This window comes from Rhododendron vialii, chromosome 12a (genome assembly GCF_030253575.1).
Source record: "Rhododendron vialii isolate Sample 1 chromosome 12a, ASM3025357v1".
In the NCBI taxonomy this organism is placed as follows: domain Eukaryota; kingdom Viridiplantae; phylum Streptophyta; class Magnoliopsida; order Ericales; family Ericaceae; genus Rhododendron; species Rhododendron vialii.
In genome coordinates this window covers 12,434,719-12,441,170 of record NC_080568.1, presented here as the reverse complement: position 1 = coordinate 12,441,170, position 6,452 = coordinate 12,434,719, and the positions used below count along the sequence as shown (strand labels likewise).

At 36.1% G+C, this 6,452-nt stretch overlaps 2 long non-coding RNA genes across 3 annotated transcripts; one reads left to right on the top strand and one right to left on the bottom strand.

Annotated features, from left to right (window-relative positions):
• Nucleotides 1-3,116: 3,116 nt before the first annotated feature.
• On the top strand, nt 3,117-5,203 carry LOC131310820 (uncharacterized). Its single transcript, XR_009195314.1, has 2 exons — nt 3,117-3,392; nt 4,997-5,203. It is a non-coding gene; the product is annotated as an uncharacterized LOC131310820 (long non-coding RNA).
• On the bottom strand, nt 3,395-5,846 carry LOC131310818 (uncharacterized). Of its 2 annotated transcripts, none has more exons than XR_009195313.1 (3): nt 5,338-5,846; nt 5,007-5,227; nt 3,395-3,409 (listed from the first exon to the last, which is right to left on the bottom strand). It is a non-coding gene; the product is annotated as an uncharacterized LOC131310818 (long non-coding RNA). The 2 variants fall into 2 exon arrangements; XR_009195312.1 differs by lacking the exon at nt 3,395-3,409 and adding an exon at nt 3,538-4,477.
• Nucleotides 5,847-6,452: the final 606 nt, after the last annotated feature.

Below are 6,452 nucleotides of genomic sequence, written 5' to 3'. Positions count from 1 at the left end.
GTCTAATGTCATAAGTTTATCCCGACACAATCTTCTAATACCGAACTACTCATAAGCTCATTGATACAGTTAATTCCATAATCGACACCTAAACATTCCATTCTTCTACGCAATGGTCTAATCAGCAAAACGTACCCTAACAATCCACATCATTATAGCCCAAGCAATCCACACTCACAAGAACTCCACATACATTGTCGTTACCAACCAAACGATCCTAACCATTCTAAAACTAAAACCACCATTGATCCACAAGTTCTCACATCCTAAATGGCTATCACAACAAAATACACCAAATTTCTACAATGACAACAATCAAACAATAAAATCTCTCTCCTAAATCCTAGGTCATCTAACATAATACTTATCAACGAAAAAACATTGGAATCCTATGGACTCGTGGTACTATTCACTTCCTATTAAATATCTGCAAATCCAAAGTACTTTTCTTAGATGGTGTAATATCATTTATTTGTTCCAATACACCAACAACAGAGTCTGGATTAGGATACTAACAATGACAAGTCTATAACATTTATAAAAACTCGGAGAAGCTCTAGGATTTAAAGAAAATCCAAAAAGGGAAATCTAAAAGCACCATCCTTAAATATATTAGCCCCAACCTTCACAACTTACTGAAGAAAAAGTACTAATCGAATCCATAAATTAGTCTCCAAAAATATATGCTCACCATAAATACTATTTCTCCAAATTTAATGACCATACAACCCAATATATTTACATCACCAAAGCACTTTCAAATATGTGTTTCCATCCAAAAATAAATAAACCCTCTATATTTACCAAATACTATGTATGTTGAAAGCAATTTCTTTATCTTCTCATCATATAACAATAAATCCTCCAAATCAACAAAAAATCACTCTAAAACCAAGTTGAAATTTTTTTTTTCTTTATCAACCAAGGATCAGAAGTATGTACACAAAGAAATCATTGCACATATGCACATTGACATTATCATAAGGAACTCACTCCAAGACAAAAAAAATACTAACCAAACTCATAATAACGAAACAGCCCAAAACAATCCTAGCCAAAAATTCGCCGAATGATTCGACAATAATGATGTACAGGCCACTTAGGTATAAATAACAAATCTCCACCACTAAAGCCCTTACACTTCAAAGCTTTTCATATTTCTTCCAGTTCCATGAATCTAACTTCTCAATAAACAACACTTTTGGTTCCTTTTTTTGTACACTACACTAACAACACAATAATTTAAGTGAACTCTCAAATCACGATCCACTGCCCTCGTTATCATAAATAAATTACTACTCCAATTTAGGACTAATACTAAGTAAGCCTCTCGAATTCAACTCTCAGCGTCTGCAGTGTAAAACAAAAAGAGTAGTGCAGGCACAATTTCTGAAGTCAAATTACTTTTCTCCAGCCAAATACGTAGAGGACCAATGTCCATTTTCTAGCTATTAGATTCTCTCTTCTACATCCAACTTCATAAATTCCGAAAGTACATATACTACGATCCACAACATTAACCATTAGGAAATCTACAAAATATACCTCAAATTACACTCTAACTTCACCCAAGTATTACTTGTTCAAAACAAAAAATAAGATAATCTACTAAGTCATCAATCGAATTTGGAATCAATATCGTCATGGAAAGAATAACAACAAATCCTAGTCCAAACCAAATATGCTAATAACTAAAGAGTAAAATTCTATTACTAACTAGTACTATACATTGAGCTGAGCCTCAAAACCCCAAATCTAACTTATTTAACACATGATATTCTAATGATGCTAATAAAATGATTAAACATTTATAAAATTTCAACTACAAATATGAGTCCCCTTAGCCACCCAAATAGTCAGATGCCAGCAAAATAATTTTCAATGGATGTCCTTCAACTTTTTGAGTTTTTTAGCCATAAAGCCAAAATATGTTTAGACACTTTGATAAGGTTTTAAGGTGCACTTTCCTATCATAGGATTGTTGTGATAAGGCACTTTCATAGGATACCTTACGATCTTAGGCACTTTCTTATACATGGTACCTTACGGTTTTAGGCACTTTCATATGGTGCCTTAAGATTTAGGCACTTTCATAGGCAAATTTGTCCTAGTGTTGATCGTGATACAAACACGGACACCCTTGTCAATTATAAGGTCATTGTCACTTATAAGATCATGAAAACCAACGCATAGAAAAGAAAAGCACATTGTACAATATTTCAGTAAATAACAATAGTCAAGACCAATTCTAAAACTTTTAATTCACTCAACTTAGGGCCTAAGCCCACACACTAAAGCATTAAAATACAATTCCACATAATCTTGCACACTACAAATTCTATCCATAATCGCTACAGAATTATGTGTCCAAATTAAGAAAAAATAAATGACCTTAAAACCACCAATAATCAAGATTAGTATTAATCCATATTCACTTGCACGCAACAATAGCAAGTCTCATCTCATAAGCTTATCCCAACACAATCTTCTACTGTCGAACTACCCATAACCACAAGATAGTAATAACCACATGATAGCAATGCTCACTGATATAATAAATTCCATGATCTGACACCTAAACATTCCATGGTTCTATGCAAGGGTCTAATCGGGAAAATATACCTTAACAATCCACTTCCATATAGCCCAAGCAATCCACACACACTCTCATAAACTCTACAAATATTACCGTTACCAACCAAACGGTCCTAATCATTCTAAAACTAAAACCTCCTTTGATACCCAAGCTCTCATAACCTAAATGGCTATCCGAAGAAAATACACCAAATTTTCACAATGACACCAATCAAACAATGGAGTCTCTTTCCTAAATCCAAGGTCATCTAACATAATACCTACCAATGACGAAATATTGGAATCATATCGAATCGTTCTATGATTCACATCCTGTTGAACATCCGGAAATCCAAAAATTATTTTCTTAGATGGTGTAAAATCATTTTATCTTTCCCAATAAAACAAATAACAGAGTCTGTATTAGGATACTAACAAAAAGAAATCTATAAAATCTATAACTTAAAGATCTTAAAAAAATCAAACTAGGGAAGTTTAAAAACACTCTCCTTAAAAAAATTAGCCCCAACCGTCATGACTAACTAGGAAGACAACCCACAAAACTTTATGCAACCAGGGGCATAGTTGGAAGTACAGGCCAAAATGTGGATGAGTATTAAAGAGCAGAAATAGAAGCTAAACTGGTTTTACTTAAGTATCAAAGGACTTGATTGAAATCCTTTCTTTGATCATGTTTCTCCTTGTGGCGAAAGACCAAGGAAGTTGCATCTTCCTATTTGAAAGAGATCTCCACTAAACCTTCTTTGTGATGCATAAAACTACGACCGATAGATTGGATAAGTTGAGGGATGGGATAGGTGATAGGTCTGTTCTCCTGAAAGCAAAACTCCATCTCCGACAGGATTGAGAACATTAATAGAACCCAATTATCAAAACTCACTCTCGGTACCTTCAAGAGCATTATTTTTTTTCCCTTTTTTGACGAAAAAACTCATGAAACCTACATTATCTTGAATTCCAACAAAGTACCAGTCAATAATTTTCAAGTATAACCATTGTCCATAAATGGCCTTCAGGAGATAAATATGTTCAAAAGCTAAAATAAAATTTGGGTAATCATTCTTCATGCCAATGCCATAACACAATAGAAGGTTTCAAGACAGAAAATATTCACACACAAACACCCTACCCATCATACAAGCCTAACACATATTCACACACGAACACTTATATCTCCTTTCAAAAAAACAAATGTGTATATCTATGGACAGGAATAGATCAAACAAAAGGAAAATGATACTGAAATGAAACCACTTGTGCGTGCACTTATTTTACGTATGTAAATGAAAATAGATGTCTGAATGAAAATTTATCCATTTTCCTAACTCAACAAATTAACTTGCCCCCTAGCCAAGGATTCTGCTTTTACTAATGCTAATATATCAAAACCACAAGTATGGATCTTCAAATGTCAGGAAAGGAAAATGATATGGAAACAAAATTATCTTGTGCATGCACTTATTTTTGCATGTAAAATAAAATAGATGTTTTGATGACTATCCATTTATTTTCCAAACCCATCCAAATTAATTTGCTTCTAATTTCCAGCCTTAGCCTAATATTATGTTTTTCCCTCTTTAAAGATCTCCATCAAATGCTTCCCATCTCACTGTGCCAACTTCTTCAACCACTTAATAGGAACCCCTAGTGTTTTAGTTCATCACGAAACAACTGGGAATGCAATTTTTTTTCTATTTCCTCAAGAATACCATTCATTGAGGAACCAAGATAAATGAGCTCAGCTAAGAAGTTAGGATATTTCAAAAAGGAGTGATGAACTTGGGGAGGATTCAACAGATATTCTGTTCTTCAGCATTCGTCAGGACCTAAAAATGACACAACATTTTTATCTTTCACCTAGGCCAATCTCTGATTCTTCAAACTGCATAAAAAAACAAAAAAAACATGAAAAACCTTGTTAACCAACACATAAGGACAAAATTACAACAATTTCATGAAGACATGTTGAGGAATGTCATTTAGAAAGCCAGAAGGTTGTGATAAGACACTATAAGCGCTATTTATCTCCCTCAATCTATGAATCGTAACACTTGTAAAGAGGAAACTATCAATCATTGTGTTCGAACATAAGTAGTAGTTTTTCATTTAAAGAGAGAAAATATTCATCAAATCTACTGCAAATACACATAAAAAGGGCACTAAATCAAGAAGCTATATATAAATGAGTGAGGAAACAGAGGCAGCAAAATTCGAGTAAAGGCTTTCTTCTGTGATTCCCTTGCCTAGAAGAAAAAAGTTGTAACAATGCCCAACATGCACACGAGGAGACATCACAGTGATTGTTACAGAAAAAATTGCTTCCAATAAAATACCTCACGGTTAGCCTTTTTCCTTTACGGACCTTCTCCTTCACAAAAATCCTGAGACAAATAACCAAAAGATAATCATACCTACGGACTTTTGTTTCGTCACATGGAAGATATAAGTTGCAAGCCCGAGCGGAACGGCTTTCCTTATAGCCATAATGACTGCACTAACAACTCGAAAAACTGTTGTCGGTTATACGGGTACGCTTCTTGCCCAGCGAGCATAGTTCTAGGAGTATAATATTAGAGACTATTGGGGTTGTGAAGCGATGGTGCCCACAACAGACACGTCTCGCTTTTCAGACCTACAAAGAGAGAGAAGAGAAAGAAACGATCTCTTTCTTCATGAGATGAAAAACATGTGGAAAAAAAGGAAGGAATTTGGGGGCATTAGGATGGAATAAATCGTCTGTACCTATCGCCGCTGCAGAACTCGTGGAGGCAGTCGTGGCTGAAGAAGATGAAGAGGCCGATATCGACGTCGCAGAGGACAGAGAGTTCGCTGGCTTTCTTCATGAGACCGCTGCATCGTTTGGAGAAGGAGGCCTGACGGCTATTCTTGTCTTCGTTTCGCATCAACTCAGGAAAGGCCAGAAAAGTTGAGTATAACCAAACCCTAACATCTTCTGGAAGAGGATCCAAGATGTTGACACAGAGAGTGAGAGAGAGGGTACCGTGGCTCCAACCCAAGTCCCATCAGGAACAGCACAAGTGCCGCCAGGCGGCTGCAGCCAGAGAAGATGAAGAGGCTGATATTGACGTCGCAGAGGACAGAGAGTTCATTGACTTTCTTCATGAGACCGCTGTCTCTTCGATTAAAGTTGCTTATAACCAAAACCCTAACATCTTCTGGAAAAGGATCCAATATCGTTTCAGGGGTCTTGTCCATTGGTGAATGTGGTTGAGCATGGAATGGGGGTGTCTAGGGTTGAGTTTTTGGCCGAAATGACCATAAATTGTAATCAAATTGAGAGAATACTTTCTAAACGTTTTGTAAAAATATGCCATCGCTCCTTTTCAAAGGGCGTTATAGAGTTCCTACGTGGCAAAGAGTCCAAGTCAGATTTATAACGCCTTTTGTAAGTATTATAGCTCCTTTTGGAAAGGAGCTATAGGTTAAAGCTCCTTTTGGAAAGAAGCGATAGGTTAAAAACTCAGACTTTAATCAAACCATCCCATTTTCTCCTCCTATCTGATATTTCTCTTTCTCACTCCACGTTGATCGCGACCTCCGAAGGTGCGCGATCTCCTCCAGTCACCAGCCTCCTCCGGCGTGCTCTCTCATCTCCGACGTGCTCTCCACACTCTGTTGTAACTCATAGTAAGTCTCTCTCTCTCCATCTTCCTTGTCTCATGTATGTGTATATGTATATATGTATGTGTATACTAGGGTTTGGCTCAATAGGTAATTTTCAAGATGCAATTTGTCTTAATGCTGTTATGAAATTTTCATTTTTGGTGGTTGGCTTGGCGATTGGTTCAATTATTTCATGGTATTGGGTCATATGACCCCTAATTGGTACGATTCCT